Source organism: Hordeum vulgare, chromosome 4H (assembly GCF_904849725.1).
Source record: "Hordeum vulgare subsp. vulgare chromosome 4H, MorexV3_pseudomolecules_assembly, whole genome shotgun sequence".
Taxonomy (NCBI): Eukaryota; Viridiplantae; Streptophyta; class Magnoliopsida; order Poales; family Poaceae; genus Hordeum; species Hordeum vulgare.
Window position 1 is genome coordinate 109,638,943 of NC_058521.1, and position 16,828 is coordinate 109,655,770.

At 45.2% G+C, this 16,828-nt stretch overlaps 1 pseudogene; it reads left to right on the top strand.

The window, feature by feature from the left end:
* Window positions 1–9,636: 9,636 nt before the first annotated feature.
* LOC123450330 overlaps window positions 9,637–16,828 on the top strand; it is a 69,039-nt pseudogene continuing 61,847 nt past the window's right edge.

Here is a 16,828-nt window from a genome sequence, read left to right on the forward strand (position 1 = left end):
TTATTACTTAACTGGATCATTAGTTTGCCTCGGGATTGCTTCCTCGCAGGGAGTCGAGGGAGGATATTTAGGCGTGACCTCACTTTAATATTGCTACAACAATATGACTATTAATGTGTTACCCCTGTTCTACTCTCGTCTATTGCTGCAAGACCCTGAAGATGCTAGTCTTTGATAGGACTAGGCCTTCTCTCTCTATTCTCGCATTGCTCCAGTGAGTCCACATATAACCCCCCTTCTTTGATACTGATGCATAATTAGAATAGTTCTGATGTAAGACTTGCGAGTACTTTGGATGAGTACTCACCGTTGCTTTGCTCCCCCCTTGTTCCCTTGATCCGTTGCTGCGGCCAGATGATGGAGCCCAGGAGTGGAGTTTCCTGTCGATGTCTGCCATCCCGATGACGTCTTCTTCATGGAGGCCGCTGAAGATAGAAGTAGTTTAGGAGGTTCCCAGACAGGAGGCCTCGCCTCGTTCGATCGTGTTTCTTTTGTGCTAGCCTTCTCTAAGGCACCCCATGTTTTATGTCTGTACTCAGATATTGTTGCTTCCGCTGACTCGTGTGTTTATCGAGCTTCCGTATTCTAGCCCTCGAGGCCCCTGGCTTGTAATATGAAGCTGATGTTATTTTTGTTTGTGTCTAGAGTAGTGTTGAAATCTTCCCGCGAGTCCTTGGGTTTGATCGTACGCATTTGCGTGTACGGTTAGCGTACGATTAAACCGAGGGCGTCACAGTGATCCAGCCTCCCCACGGCCAATCAAACATTTTCCCACAAATAGTGAGAAGTACCGAAGCACGGGAAAATGTATGCTACCAATTCTAGCGCGAGACACTCCTCTCTCCTCTCCAACAGCAATAGAACCAATGAAATCATCCAAGTCCCGTGGACGAGGGTCACGGATATCCCCAACATAAGGTAATTTGCATACATTGCAAAAATCCTGTAGCCTCATGCACTGGGGGACATCGTATATCATGAACTCAACCATGGGAGGATTCTTCCTCGGATAAAAGTTGAAGCTTTGAACGAAAATATTGGTGAGGAGGAGATATTGTGGGCACTTATCTTCAACGAACGCAGTAAGACCTGCGTTCTCCACCAAGTAATAAAAGTCTTCATAAAGTCCGGCGGCGCGCAAAAATTCATCACTTGGCCACTCGCATGCTCGAACTTCCGTGACTCGAGGGACTACACACTTGGGGTGATTCTTCTCATCCTCCTTGTGGTTACGGCTTGAAGAGTCTCTCAAGAACCTCCTCATCTTTTGCTTTTCCTAGCTCTGAAAAATTCTGAAATTTTTAGAGACTTCGAAAGAAAAGTAAATAAGGATTAACCCAACTTGTATCAACTACTCCTACTAGTGCCTAGAGACCGTATCATGCGCTAAAACTACTTGGGACCAACTAAAATCAACATTTCTAGCTCAAGAACAGGGTCCCCAAGGTAGCAAGAATTCATGAAGGATAAAGCACTAGAGCAAAAACTAATTGGACCAATGGAGGAGTCACTTATCAAGGAGCAATTTCCCCAAAACGGTTCGGAGAATGGTGCTTTGAGCAAGGAGATCGAAAATCACAGCCAAATGAGCAAGAACACGGGTTTGAGCTGCGAAATAATTTTTTCTCGGGGTGGAAGAAGAGGCTGAGAGCTGGAATGACTGGAGGGGATGCCTGTGGGCCCCACAAGCTTGCACCCTGCCACCAGGGGGGTAGGTGGCGGTGGGAGGGCTTGTGGCCCACTGGTCTGGCCCCTAGGCCAGCTCTCAGGCCCAGCAATTTTCAAAAATTCCAAAAAAAATCATACTAAATTTTCAGGACCATCGTAGAACTTTTATTTTCGAGGTAATTTTCTCCGGGACGCTAAAACAGAAAACGGGAAAAACTATACTAATTCTATCATTTTTCTTCTAAGCAACAGAAAAAGAAAGCTCAAAACTGAGGTATGTGACTCTTTGATTCATCCGTCTCATGGTCATTGAAAGAAATCCGTCAATGGGATTGATCAAGTCCTTATGACAAAACCTTCTCGAATCGCAAGAGAGAACGGAGAATTTTTGAATAGCCACTAAGTCACCTCAATGGGGATATGTATCTCCCCAACAAGCAAATCATACTTCATCTTGACACGAGGAATAGGGCATTCAAAGCTCCCAATGAGAATGGATGAAGTCTTTTCGATAGCATTGATGCAATGTACTGGATATCGTTTCTTCGGAAAGTGCACTGTGTGCTCATTACCGTTGACGTGGAAAGTGACATTGCCTTTGTTGCAATCTATAACAGCCCCTGCCGTGTTTAAAAAGGGTCTTCCGAGGATGACAGCTATGGCATCGTCATCGGGAATATCCAAGATAACAAAGTCTGTTAAGATAGTGGTGTTAGCAACCACAACACGCACATCCTCGCAAATGCCGATAGGGAAAGCAGTTGATTTGTCGGCCATTTGCAGAGAAATTTTAGTGGGTGTCAACTTATCCAACTCAAGTCTACGATAAAGAGAGAGCGGCATAACACTAACACCGGCTCCAAGTCACATAAGGCAGTTCTTACGTAGTTTCCTTTAATAGAGCAAGGTATAGTGGGCACTCCGGGATCACCAAGTTTCTTAGGAGTTCCACCTTTGAAAGTGTAGTTGGCAAGCATGGTGGAGATCTCAAGATCTGGTATCTTCCTTTTATTAGTCACGATATCTTTCATGTACTTGGCATACGGAGACATCTTGAGCATATCAGTTAACCGCATCTGCAGAAAGACGGGTCTTATCATCTCAACGAAGCGCTCAAAATCCGCATCATACTTTTTCTTGGATGGCCTAGGAGGAAAGGGCATAGGTCTATGAACCCATGGCTCTCTTTCTTTACCATGCTTCCTAGAAGTGAAGTCATTCTTATCGTATCTCTTAGGTTGTGGATTATCAGGATTAACCGTAGGTTCAATCTCCCCATCCTCATCATGGCTAGGTTGAGCATTATTATGAACATCACTGTCCATATTGTCACCAGGTTCATGTTCATCACCTGATTGTCTTTCTGCATGAGACTCAGAGATATCATTAGGTTCTTCAGGTGTGATAGTATTTGCTGAACTTGCGTGCATGCTTCTATCATCCTTCTTCTTCTCCTTAGGATGACTAGGTGTATCAGCATTGATTCCTTGAGAATCTTGATCAATTCTCTTAGGATGACCTTCAGGATACAAAGGTTCCTGAGTCATTTTTCCTCCTCTAGTAATGACTCTGACAGAGTTGTCATTTAATTCATTGAGCAGGTCATTTTGAGCTTTAAGTACTTGTTCTACCCGAGTAGTAATCATAGAGGCATGTTTACTCAGAAGCTTCAGAGCATTGACATTTTTGTCTACACAAGCACTTAAATGGCTAAGCATACGAGCACTTTGTTCCAAATGTCTGCTAACATAATCATTGAAACTCTGTTGTTTGGCAACAAAGTTGTCAAATTCATCAAAGCATAGGCTAGCAGGTTTATCAAAAGGAATATCACTCTCGTCAAACCTACGCAGAGAATTCACTTCCACTACCTGTATCGGGTTATCGAGACCATGGATCTCTTCGATAGGTGGTAGATTTTTGACATCTTCAGATCTAATGCCTTTCTCTTGCATAGATTTCTTGGTTTCTTGCATATCTTCGGGACTGAGGAATAGAATACCTCTTTTCTTAGGAGTTGGCTTAGGAGGTGGTTCGGGAATAGTCCAAGAATTATCATTGATCAAGAGGTTATTCAGTAGGGTCTCAGCTTGTTCTACAGTTCGTTCCCTAAAAACACAACTGGCACAACTATCTAGGTGGTCTCTAGAGGCATCGGTAAGTCCGTTATAGAGGATATCAAGTATCTCATTCTTCTTAAGAGGGTGATCAGGCAAAGCATTTTGTAGCTGGACGAGCCTCCCCCAAGCTTGTGGAAGACTCTCTTCTTGGAGTTGAGCAAAGTTGTATATTTCATGCAAGGCAGCTTGCTTCTTATGGGCAGGGAAATATTTCTCACAGAAGTAATAGACCATCTCCTGGGGACTACGCACACATACAGGAGCAAGAGAGGTGAACCAGACTTTAGCGTCATCCTTTAGAGAGAAAGGAAACAGCTTAAGGATATAGTAGTGGCGGATCTTCTCCTCATTAGTGAAAAGGTTGGCTATTTTAGATAGTTTGGCAAGATGGGCTATGACCGTCTTAGACTCATAACCATGAAAAGGATCAGATTCGACTAGAGAGATTATCTCAGGGTCGATACAGAATTCATAATCCTTATCGGTGACAAAGATAGGCGAAGTGGCAAACTTCGGGTCATTTTTCATCCTAGCTTCCCGAGATTTTTCCTTCCACTTGAGAAGTAATTTCTCAGCGTCATAGGCATCCTTACACGCAAGAAAATCCTCAGCTATCTCTCCCTCCATAACTTAACCCTCAGGTATATCAGGCAATTCATATCTAGGAGAGCTAGATCTAGCAGGAGCAAAAGCAGGTTCTATCTCAATAGCATCGGTAGATTCAGAAGCATCATGAGCATTGGCAGTAACTCTAGCAATATGAGCATCAAGGAACACTCCTAGTGGAACATCAGGCAAAGGAGTATCTCTAGCAGTATCAAGCATAGCATCATTAGGCAAAATAGCATCTCTAGCATCATCAGGCAAAGCAGTATCAAGCATAGCATCTCTAGCAGTATCAAGCATAGTATCATCAGGCATAGTATCAAGCATAGCATCTCTAGCAATATCAAGCATAGTATCATCAGGCATAGTATCAAGCATAGCATCTCTAGCAGTAGTATCATAAGCATCATCAAGCACAGGCGACATATCAAGATTTCTAGCAGGAGGTGATGTCGCAAACTTACTCATAACTGAAGGTGAATCAAGTGCAGAGCTAGATGGCAATTCCTTACCTCCCCTCATAGTTGAGGGCAAGACTTTGGTCTTCGGATCCTTCAGATTCTTCATAGTGATCAGCAGATATAAATCCCAAGTAACTCAGAGAATATAGCAATACCTCCCTGGCAACGGCGCTAGAAAAATGTTGATTTGCAATCTCTAGCGTTAGCTAGACGAATGCTGATGACAACGATCCTTACCTTGCAACGACACCAGAAGAATGCTGCTAGCACTCCCCGGCAACGTAACTAGAAGAATGTTGTTAATGGCCCACCAGCACGTGGGTTCGGAGCTGTTTTCGAGGGTAGAGTATTCGACCCAATTTGTTGGTTTGCACGACGGGAGGTGAGAGAATACCCTCAAGTATTAGCAGCTGAATTTGTCAGATTCAACCACACCTAAAAGAATAGTATCTGAAAGCACAGTAGTAACAGAAAAGTAACGAGTAACGGCAGTGTAACGAGCAATAGCAGTGGCAAGTTACAACAGTAGAAAGTAGCAACAGTAGCAAGCGACAGTAGTAGCAACAGTAGCAGCACAACAAGACGAGTAACAACAGTAGCAATAGTAGCAGCAGAGCAGAGCAAGACGAGTAACAGCAGTAGCAACAGTAGTAGCAGCAGCAGAGCAAAACAAGTAACATGAGTAGTAGGACAAACTCGTAGGCAATGGGTCGGTGATTTGTTTGGATGATATTCATCATGTAATAGCTATAACACGGAGAGATATGTGGCTAGCTCCCGTTCGTCAATGTGATGTAGGCATGCATTCCGTGGGTCGTCATATGTGCTTAAGGAAAAGGACTTGCATGACATCTATTGTCCATCCCTCCCGTGGCAGCGGGGTCCAAAAGGAAACTACGGGATATTAAGGTTCTTCTTTTAATAAAGAACCGGACCAACGCATTAGCACTTGGTGAACACATGAACTCCTCAAACTATGGTCATCACCGGGAGTGGTTCCGGTTATTGTCACTCCGGGGTTGCCGGAGCATAACACATAGTAGGTAACTACAACTTGCAAGATCGGATCTAAAACACACATATATTGGTGACAACATAATAATTTCAGATCTGAAATCATGGCACTCGGGCCCTAGTGACAAGCATTAAGCATGGCAAAGTAGTAGCAACATCAATCTCAGAACATAGTGGATACTAGGGATCAATCCCCATCAAAACTAACTCGATTACATGATAGATCTCATCCTACCCATCACCGCCCAGCGAGCCTACGAATAGATTACTCATGAACGACGAAGAACTCCATGGAATTGGAGAGGGAAGAAGGTTGATGATGACGATGGTGACGATTTCCCCTCTCCGGAGCCCACAACGGACTCCAGATCTGCCCTCCAGATGAAGAATAGGATGTGGCGGCGCCTCCGTATCGTAAACGCAGCGAAAACTTCTCTTTTTATTTTTTCTGGGACGAAAGGCAACTTATAGAGCTCGAGTTGGGGGCGGCAGGGCCGTGTGGGCCCCACAAGCCTGCCCACCGCCACCAGGGGGTGGTGGCGGAGCAGGGGCTTGTGGCCCACTAGCCCACCCCCTGAGGTGGAACTTGGCGCACATATTTTTGATATTTTCCAAAACTGCTCCACGTAAATTTTCAGGATGTTTGGAGAACTTTGATTTCTGCACAAAAATAACACCAAGGCAATTCTGCTGAAAACAACGTGAGTCCAGGTTAGTTCCATTCAAATCATGCAAATTAGAGTCCAAAACAAGGGCAAAAGAGTTTGGAAAAGTAGATACGATGGAGACGTATCAACCACCTCTCCTCGTCGGCCATCCCCTCCTCCTCATCCTGGAGGCGGACGGGGGCCTCCTCCGGGGCGACCTCGGGTGGAGCTGGATCCATGCCTGTCGCCGGATGGATCTGGGAGCCAACGGAGCTGCAACGTGAGAGGAGGAGAGGGGGAGGGCCGGCGGCGAGCTATAGGAGGAGGAACGCACTGGAGATAGGAGGAACGACATGTCGGCTGCTCGGCAAAAGAGAAGTCGGTGGCAGCAGGATAGACGGGGGGGGGGGGGGGGGAAACAGATGGATAGGGATTGTGTGCCGCCCGTTGGATCTTGGAAAATCGAACGGTTTGGGAGCTCGATAAGTGGGTAGGTTGACTCGACCAATGGGAATGCATAGTTTTTCTCAGGTTGGATCCCTCCCTGCTCCATTCATATCAGCACAAGCCTCGTCTAGGACCACGTGAACCCGCCCGACTGCTACCACACATGAATATCGGATGGATGTGCGGCATGTCATCGATCTAAGGCATAAATGTTTCCACGAATGAGAAGTAACCTATCGTGTGGCTGTTTACACCCTCAAGTGAAGACGACGGTGTCGTTCATGAAGGGGGTCACACTCTGGAGCCACGTGGCGGGCGTCTAAAGCTATTTTTGCCATTTAAAGAGTTTTCTACCGAATCAGAAGGAAATCAGATGGAATTGGAAGGAAATCGGTCAAACAATTTTGCACAAGGGTGCATCTTGGAATGGCAAAAAATGTTGCTAAAGGGAGTTTCCATTTTCTTTGGACTTAAAATTAATTTTCCATTTGTGGCCTTGTCGACACCTATACAAGACACATAGGCGAAATTGTTTAGTTTTCTGCCCAGTCACCTCTGTTTAAGCCTATGACCTTCCTAATTTTGTCATGGAGGACCTACAATGCGGGCATAAATAGAGCTACACATGCCAGTGACCATTTTGGACAATGGGATTATGACCTTCTTGATAGAGATGGTCAAAATTTTCTACGGTTTGGACCCTCTTAGACACCTCATGACCTTTTTGTAGATTTTAGTCATAGATCTATGACCAATAAAACCGCCGTCAATATTCTTTGTCATAAACGAGCTTATTTCTTGTAGTGATACTTAGCTCTTGCATGTGAGTTGATGGATGCCACAAGACTAGAATACTATCTCGCGTGACTGTATTGTAAGTTAGCCCATGGGCTAAGCATGTGTGTATTGTAAAACACTGGATCTGGGATGTAGTACTATGACATGTGATATATTCTTGGTATTTAATCATCGGTTGTACGTGTCAGCTATTGATCCAGGGCCTGACATAGAAAATGCACAGATCCGGGGGCCCTCTCGGGACCGGGCCGTGACAACTAATCTAAATGCATTGTTCAACAACCCGTCCGAATAATTAGTTAATGGGCGAGTTAATCACTACTCATTGGGTGGCCGATTCGAATAGCACCTATACATCGCGTTAACTTGTCAGGAGGATTAAATGGCCTGTCAGGCCAACTAAGTGGCCAATCAGACCGATTAATCAGTTGGCATGCCGATTAATCACTCCTGGCCTATTAACTTGTGGGCAAACAAAGCCCAAAATTTTGGCGTGTAACCTCACCCATCCTCCTCTCACTCCTCAAGAGCCAAGATTTGATCAAACAATACCATATTTTGGTATATTACATAACTGAGAGCATGAGAATAGGGTATAATAAATAAAAAACTAGAATATGTTTGCATGTTTCTTTTTAATCTACCGATTAATGAGCATACGATTAATCGAGTTAATAGGATGATTCATCAATTAATCGCTACTCCCAAGCTGATGGAGCGACTATCAGTTATCGATTTCTTTAACAATGTCTAAATGTAGACTTTGTGATCCATTTCTAGAATAGAAGAGCATATAGCACCATCATAACATATGACTTCATATCATACACACACTGTCATATGTCACAGACTTTACAAGTTGAATATGACAACATTTACACTAGCAAAGAGGCAACATAGGTATATACGAATGGGGCATATAATTGTCAAGATCCAAAGTTATTTTACTCATAGACCAATTGGTCCAACATTACATCATCACAACGAAAGTCACAAATAATGTCACACAAGAGTCAGAAAGCATCAGATAAGGGTGGCTGAACATTTTGATAAGTTGGTACGCAACCCAGCCACGACTCTGAAGAGATAAAGTAGCTTTTTGTTGGCCAAAATATCGTGCTTATTAGGATGACGGAAAACCACGACGTCGTCTCCGTAAAAGGACACGCCATACACAACATGGAGGGGGTGAGCCAATGCTAGCATTGGTGTGAGAGTTAAAAGGACCTCCATGCCCGGTGCTTGACCCATCCGTAAGCTCTTGGTTGTCGTCCATATCTCGTCGTGAAAAAAAAGCTTCTAGATATGAGAGTTTAAAGAAACCAATACACGCCACGATGAGGTCAATGATGAATGACTGTGGCTCGACGGAGTAAAAAATGAACGTAAAGTCAGAGAACGTCGATTCAGCCATGACGAAAAACAAATTTAACAATCATGGAGACAACAAATGGAACAAGACAATCAATCGGTGGCGACAAATAAAGCGAGATAATCGATCATTATCTATACTATTAAAGGGGGATATGCCGTCTGTCGTGATGGTTCGACCTCGTATGATCCCCACTTCCTCCCGCTAGCACTTCTACCGATTTTTTTCATCCCTTCGTAAACCAGACGATTAAATAAATAAATAAACCGGTTCACTAAAAAGGCCCTTTACCACCCCACCTCGTTACAAAATAACCGCAGGTCAGCACGTCCCGTCCTTCCCCTCAACCTGGAACTAATCTTCCCCAAACCTCTATCGCCCATGAGTCGAAACCACCCAGCCGAGCGCAGCGGCGCCACCTCCCTGCGACTACCGTGTGCTTCCCTCCACCCACCAACGATCCAGGCGGCGTACCACCCTATCCAACCGTAGCACCCTACACCATGTCGGAGCTCCGCCGTACTTCATCTTTGCCAAGCTGTTCGGGAGAAGGGAGCTGGGAACCGAACGTCTCCTCTGTTGAGGAGGTGTTACCGGAGGATGCACCACTATTCGGGAGGTCAAGTTTGGCCATAGGCATCCCAGGGGACGACCGATCAAGCACCAACGGACATCACATATCAATGCATGGAGCACCAGCGGCGGAGGTGTTCGAGGAGATCGGCCGGGGACTGCACATGGAGCATGGCAACGTATCCACTGTGTCGTTGCCCCACGCCGACTTTGAGACGACCAACTCAGGGTTTCCCGCTTGCCGTTGAGGCTTCGCGATTGAGTCCACAACGCCGACTGCCCGGGCCTGGCCTAGATAGACGATGTACAACCATCCAATAAGTTTCTCTTCCTTCTCCTCTCTCGAATAAAGTTTTGTAATGTCCCGAATCATCTATTTCATCATCACCAGGATACAGCCATACAGGAGAGTTTGGGGTTGGGGAATCGGAGATACAAAGGAGGAAGAAATGAGAGAATGAAATTTCATTAATTCAAAACCACATGGAGCAAAACTGGGTATAACCTATCGATGATGAAACCTCAGTGGTACTGACAATTTATTACAGCACAAAACTACCACCGGCAAAAAAAGCAAAAGAAAAATGTCCCTCGCTGAGAACAGGGAAGAGATTACACCCAAACACAATTGTTGAATTTATTTTCATTTTTTAATTTGGGAAACTAGATAGACACGTAATTAGAGTCTTTTGAAGCCTGATGGCTTGTCTTCCAAGGCTGCTACTGTGGAGACCTCCCATTCTTGCTCCGTCTCGGTCTTCTTCCTGACATGGGTTAAACAGGAGGTTACTCTCAGGGAGCAGGAGCGCAGGCTTCCATATCTCCATGGATTCAGGTACCATTAGGCAACCCTCTGTAGGTGCATCTAGTGCCCCTTAGTGATTTTGGTGGTTTGAAGACTTATAGGTTAAGTATCTAATGTGTTCATGAGTGTACACAAGATCTATAAGTCACTGAGGAGTTTGAACTATTTGATGAATATCGACCCCTAAAAATGTATATCTTCAGTTGAAGAAATTGGTCTGAAACTGAAGAATCGAATCGCGAAGAATCTGCGATGAAATTGATATTCCTCATGAAGATATTGAAATTAAAGAATTTGGTGTGTCCTGAAGAAAATCATTCTGAAGACTTTGAAGCATGAAGATTTACTCTTTATGTTTTGTTTTCTTCACACTTGAGTAATAGGAACACCGTACTATTAAAGGGGGTCGAATTTACACTTTGGAATGAATTTCCTCATGATTCTCAACCCAAGCCTAATCCTACCGAAAGCCTCAAGTGAGGAATACGAGTGACACGAGGACTCTCACAGTTGAGGGTTCTGACCGTTTCGATAGCCACGCCACATCACTAGTCTTATCCACACCAACAGTCATATCATTTAAGGGCATTAGTGTCAACTCATGTCGGGATGCTCCCAGGCTATAAATAGCCGCCCCCACAACCATTAGCTGGTTGGCTGCTCCATTAGAAACTGACACTTGTCATAAGAGCAACCCAATTCCTCAGAGTCTTCGAGAGTAATTCATTAGTGAGGAAATACCCCAAACACCAAAACCACAAACCTAGAACCAAGTGATTGAGCATCACTGAAGAAGTTGTTCCTGTGTGGGACTGAAGCCTTTTACCTTTGAGGACTGTGCATCCTCCAGACGGTTAGGAGTCATGGTCTAGAGCAATCCAGCAGTCAATTGTGGATCGCCGGGTGACCAAGTTTGTGAGGGTTTGGAAGTCTGCCCTGAAGACTTACCACGAGTGTTGGGCGAGGACTGTGTGTTCTTAGCCCAAGGAGAATACGGTAGGAATTGTGTGTCTCGGGACTGTGTGTCTTTTGGTTTCAATACCAAGCCTCTCCAAACTAGATGTACAACTGTCACAGCAGTTGGAACTGGGTCATCAACTACTGTCTTCGCTGTGAAACGGGTTCTAATTCCTCAACTCCTTACATTCCTGAGATTATGTGTTGATGACTTTCACTGTTACTGTTTGAAGAATTTGCGGAAGACTTTCTCTGAAATTCCTCAACCCCAAATTCTTCACGCTAGTTAATCCTCATCTGTTTTCTGCGTGCCTCCTCACTGTGCAATCTGTTTTCACATTCCTCACACTGAAAACTGTTGTTGTGAAACTTTGCACTTCTGATCCTTTACTGTTTCCACTGTAAGTTAGTCATCAGTGAGGAATTTCCTCAAAAGGAATTTCCTCAGTGATGAAATTCTAATAATATCCTATTCACCCCCCCTCTAGTCGATATAACGCACTTTCAATTGGTATCAGAGCAAGGTACTCCCTTGTTCTGTGTGATTCTGGTTTAACCACCTGGAGTTTTAGTTATGTCGACTGCAGGCATGTTTAAGGTTACTGCAGCATGTCCTACTTTCGAAGAAAGAAATTTCCCTTCTGGAAGAACAAGATGCAAATGCATCTACAAGCTATTGATAATGATCTCTGGTATATTGTGGAACATGGCGTCTCCATCATCTCTGCTAGTGTCTCTGCTGCTGATGTGAAGAAATTCAAGCAACTTGATTCTCAAGCGAAGAATATAATCTGTGACCATCTGAGCCCAGGCCAGTTTGGAAGAGTGAGTGCTTTGGGCTCAGCAACACTCATCTGGGAGATGTTGAGGCATAATTTATGCCTAAGTAATTTTGGTGATTGATGACAGTTCCGTACAGGACTAATCGTGTGTGTCAAGGTTTCAGGCAACACTCGTCAACGGCACAAGACGACACGACTCCTCTCTTCTGGAACGGAAGCACGGCGCCCTCCTAGGTTCTCTTTATTTGAGTCATAGGAAAGCCGTACTATTAAGAGGGGATCCGTAGGGGAAAGGTTTGGGTGGAATCTATCTTTGCACACGCACACCTCTTTTTCTCCCTCTCCTTTATCTTTGGAGCGGCCCTCGCCGTTTTGTTCTTTGCTTCTCTGCAAAATGGTCCCCAGCGGTAGTATCGCTGGTCCCAGCGGTAGTACCGCTGGACTGCCAGCGGTAGTACCGCTGCAGCCAGCGGTAGTACCGCTGGATGGCGGTAGTACCGCCCCTGGTCAGCGGTAGTACCGCTGGCCAGCGGTAGTACCGCCCCTGCTCAGCGGTAGTACCGCTGGCCAGCGGTAGTACCGCCCCTGGTCAGCGGTAGTACCGCTCCAGGTGCCCTGTTCCACCTACCTAGCGGTAGTTCGTGGACGGAGCCTTTTGCGAAGACTTTCTCGGCGGTAGTAGTGCTTATGCACTACCAAGGGCCAGCGGTAGTACCGCTGGAAGCCCCAGCGGTAGTACCGCTGCATCCAGTGGTAGTACCGCCAGGCAGCGGTAGTACCGCTCCTTCTCAGCGGTAGTACCGCTGGATCTCGGGCAGAGAGTGGGAAAACGGTCTGAATTTTCCCCCCACTATATAAAGTGTTCTTCTAGCTGAGGAACATTATCTCTTACCTCTCTATGCTCCATTGTTGCTCCACAAGCTTAAAAGTGCCCGATCTCTCTCCCTAGCCAATCAAACTTGTTGATTCTTTAGGGATTGGTTGAGAAGGCCTAGATCCACACTTTCACCAAGAGAAAAGTTGATTCCCCCACCAATCCCTCGCGGATCTTGTTACTCTTGGGTGTTTGAGCATCCTAGACGGTTGAGGTCACCTCGAAGCCATATTCCATTGTGGTGAAGCTTCGTGGTCTTGTTGGGAGCCTCCAAGCTTTGTGTGGAGTTGCCCCAACCTTGTTTGTAAAGGTTCGGTCGCCGCCTTCAAGGGCACCTATAGTGGAATCATGGTACCTTGCATCGTGCGAGGGCGTGAGGAGAATACGGTGGCCTTAGTGGCTTTTTGGGGAGCATTGTGCCTCCACACCGCTCCAACGGAGACGTACTTCCTGTCAAAGGGAAGGAACTTCGGTAACACATCCTCGTCTCCATAGGTTCCACTTGTGGTTATTTCTATCCTTTACTTTGTATTTGCTTTAGCTTTGTGACTTTATCTTAGTCGGCTTAATAGCTCTCATGGTTAGATTCTATCGGGTCATCTCTTTGTCATATTATCTGTGTACCCACATAGTGTTTACCTTAACTTGCTAAGATTAATTAAAAAGTGGTCGTTGTCTATTCACCCCCCCTCTAGCCAACCATATCGATCCTTTCAATTGGTATCAGAGCAACGTCTCTTTATTAAGGGTTTAACCACCCGAAGAGTATGGAAGGCGAAGAGGAAGTGAACCATGGGCAACCCGAGGGCATGGAGTTGACTTCGGTCACAAGGGACGACTTGAATACGGCTATGGCAGCCCTCAAGACGTCCTTGACGAGCGAAGTCAAAACCATGCTTAAGGAATTAATTGATGGTCTTAAAAGTTCACCCGAACCGGCTTTAGTGGTTAAACCCACCATTTCCGATTCGGAGGCCAACTCCTCTAAGGAAGCGGCTAAAGGTATGCAACCTGCTTCACCTCACGGAAAGGATGGGACTGGAACACATGCCTCTGTTCCACCTCCCATGACTTATGGAGGACCCGTTCTCGCACCTCGTCTTAATCCTGTTGGTCCTCCTCCTAAACTTGTGAAAGGTGACTTTGCTAACTGGGTATTTTCTATTAAGTCTCATTTGAATCACAGCTCAACAAACTTGTGGAGAATTATCGAGCAAGGATATTACCCCCATGACCCAAGCAACCTCACTCCAAGAGAAGATGCAGACAATCAATATAATCACTCTGCGCTGTTTATCCTTCAGTCTGCTGTGCCACCTGAAGATCTTCCCCACTTACGTCCCTTCACATTGGCCAAGGATTGTTGGGAGCATATTATGGTGTTGTATAAGGGAAGCTCAAGTATTCAACGATCCAACTATGAAGTGATACTTGATCAGGCCGATGAGTTTGTGATGAAGGAAGAAGAGGACCCTCGTGATCTCTATCGGAGGGTGACTGCTATTGCTGTGGCACTAAAGGATCATGGAAGTAAGGATGTGGATGACACTTGGGTCAAACGCAAGTTTCTCAAAGCCATCATGCCTTTCAACAAAGCCATGTCATCTGTCATTCGTCAGCGGCCAGACTTTCACTCTTTGTCTTCCAGTGAAGTGTTGGATGAGTTCATTGCAATGTCAATCATGAACGAAACAGCCGACAATGCACTTGCTCGTGTCCGATCAAAAACCACTTCACCCAAACTTGCGTTGAAAGCAAGAGTAATGCTTGAAGAAGAAGAAGAAGATGAGGAAGAGGAGAGCTGCCCGGAAGACACAAAGTATGCCTATCATGAGCACATGGCTCTTGCATCAAGGCAATTCTGGGGAAATAAAAGGAACTCAAGACCAACCTTCAACAAGAACAACTCAAGTGGTTTCAAACCCAAACAACGAGTAAGGACATGTTATAACTGTGGCAACGTGAGTCACTTCGTGGCAGAATGTCCCTATGAGAAGAGAGAAGACAATGGAGGCAAGCTCATTCGCAAAGACAAAACCAAATCATTTCCAATCAAGAACAACTTTGTGAAGAAACCTCACCCAAAAGGAATGGTGGCCCTGGAGGAGTATCCTTCTGATGATGATGATGATGATGATAAAGTGGCAACGACAACTGTTGCTATAGCCACTACCCCTTCCCAGAAGGTGTCTCTCTTCAACGCCCCCAACGAGAACCACATCACAAAGTGCCTCATGGCAAAAGGTACCAATCAGGTAACTTCTATCATTAAGACCAACATTACTTCTGCTCCTTCATTGTTAAATTGTGTAGAAGATAATGATGTTGGAGAACTTAATGAGCATGATCTTGATAAGTTTCTATGCACTATTAAGGGAGAAACCAAGAAGCATTTTGTTGCTCTCTTGGAACAACTGGGTGAGGCCACTGACCTCATTGAGTCTCATGAGGAGACCATCTCCGAGCTTCATGGACATAGCCGTGACTATGCCGATGAAATTGCCGAATTATCTAGCACTCTAGAAGAGGAGCGCACTCTTCGTTTGGCTCTTGAGGAGTCATATAACGATGACTGCGCTAAAATGCAAAAGAAACTAGATCATGATGTTGTTCTTACTCGCATGCTTAAATCCGAAAAGTATGCTCTTGAGGTTGGACGTGACAGACTCAAAGAAGAGTTTGACATACTTGACAAGGCCCACAAAGCCTTGAAAGGTGTTCATTTCTCTCTGAAAGAGTCTCATGATCAACTCCAAGCAAAACTTACCAAAGAGATCTCTACTTGTCCTCCCTTTGTGTTAATTGATAATACTTGTGCAACTAACCCCTGTTGTGAGCATGTTCATCTTGTGGAGGAAAATGCCAAGTTAAAGGAGAAACTTGAGAAGGGCCTTGTGTCATGCAGACAAGGTGAGAAGAGTCTGAACGATCTCTTAAGCACTCAAAAGAGTGTCGTAGGAAAGGAAGGACTTGGACTTACCTCCAAGTCAAAAGCTAAAAGGAAGAACAAGCACAAACGATCTCTCACCCTCATGGACATCTTTGTCAAGGAGGGTGAGGGGACTCAGAAGGTGAACAGGAACAAGGTGGACTATGGAAACCCCAAGAAGGGCAAAATCGCTCCTACTAACACAGCCGGCGAACTTAATTCCTCTTATGTGTTATGTTGTGCTAGTGACGGGCATGTTTATGCCAGATTTGTTGGTTCCTACGATGAAGATATTGAATGGGCTATCTGGGTTCCTAAGACCCTTGTCTCTAACATGAAAGGACCCATTAAAAAATGGGTACCTAAAACCAAGCCTTGATCTATTGCAGGAGTTTGCTTCCGGTGGGGTGTCATGGTTGCTCGATAGTGGAGCAACAAATCATATGACCGGAAGGAAGGACTTAGTGGTGGATGTGCACCCTTCTCCATCTATGCCCACCCGTGTCCAATTCGCCGATGCATCCTCGTCAAAGGTATTGGGATTTGGTAAGGTGGTCGTCTCTCAAGATTTGGCTATTGAGAAGGTCATGCTTGTTGAGTCTCTTGCCTACAATTTACTTTCCGTTCGTCAACTTGCAATCATGGGTTTTTCCACTTTCTTTAATATTGACTCTGTGGTCCTCCTAAGGAGCAAGACTCTTAAAGTAGCCTATGTTGGACATGTCAAAAATGGTCTCTATGTGGTAAACTTTTCGAAACGACCCACTAAGACTGC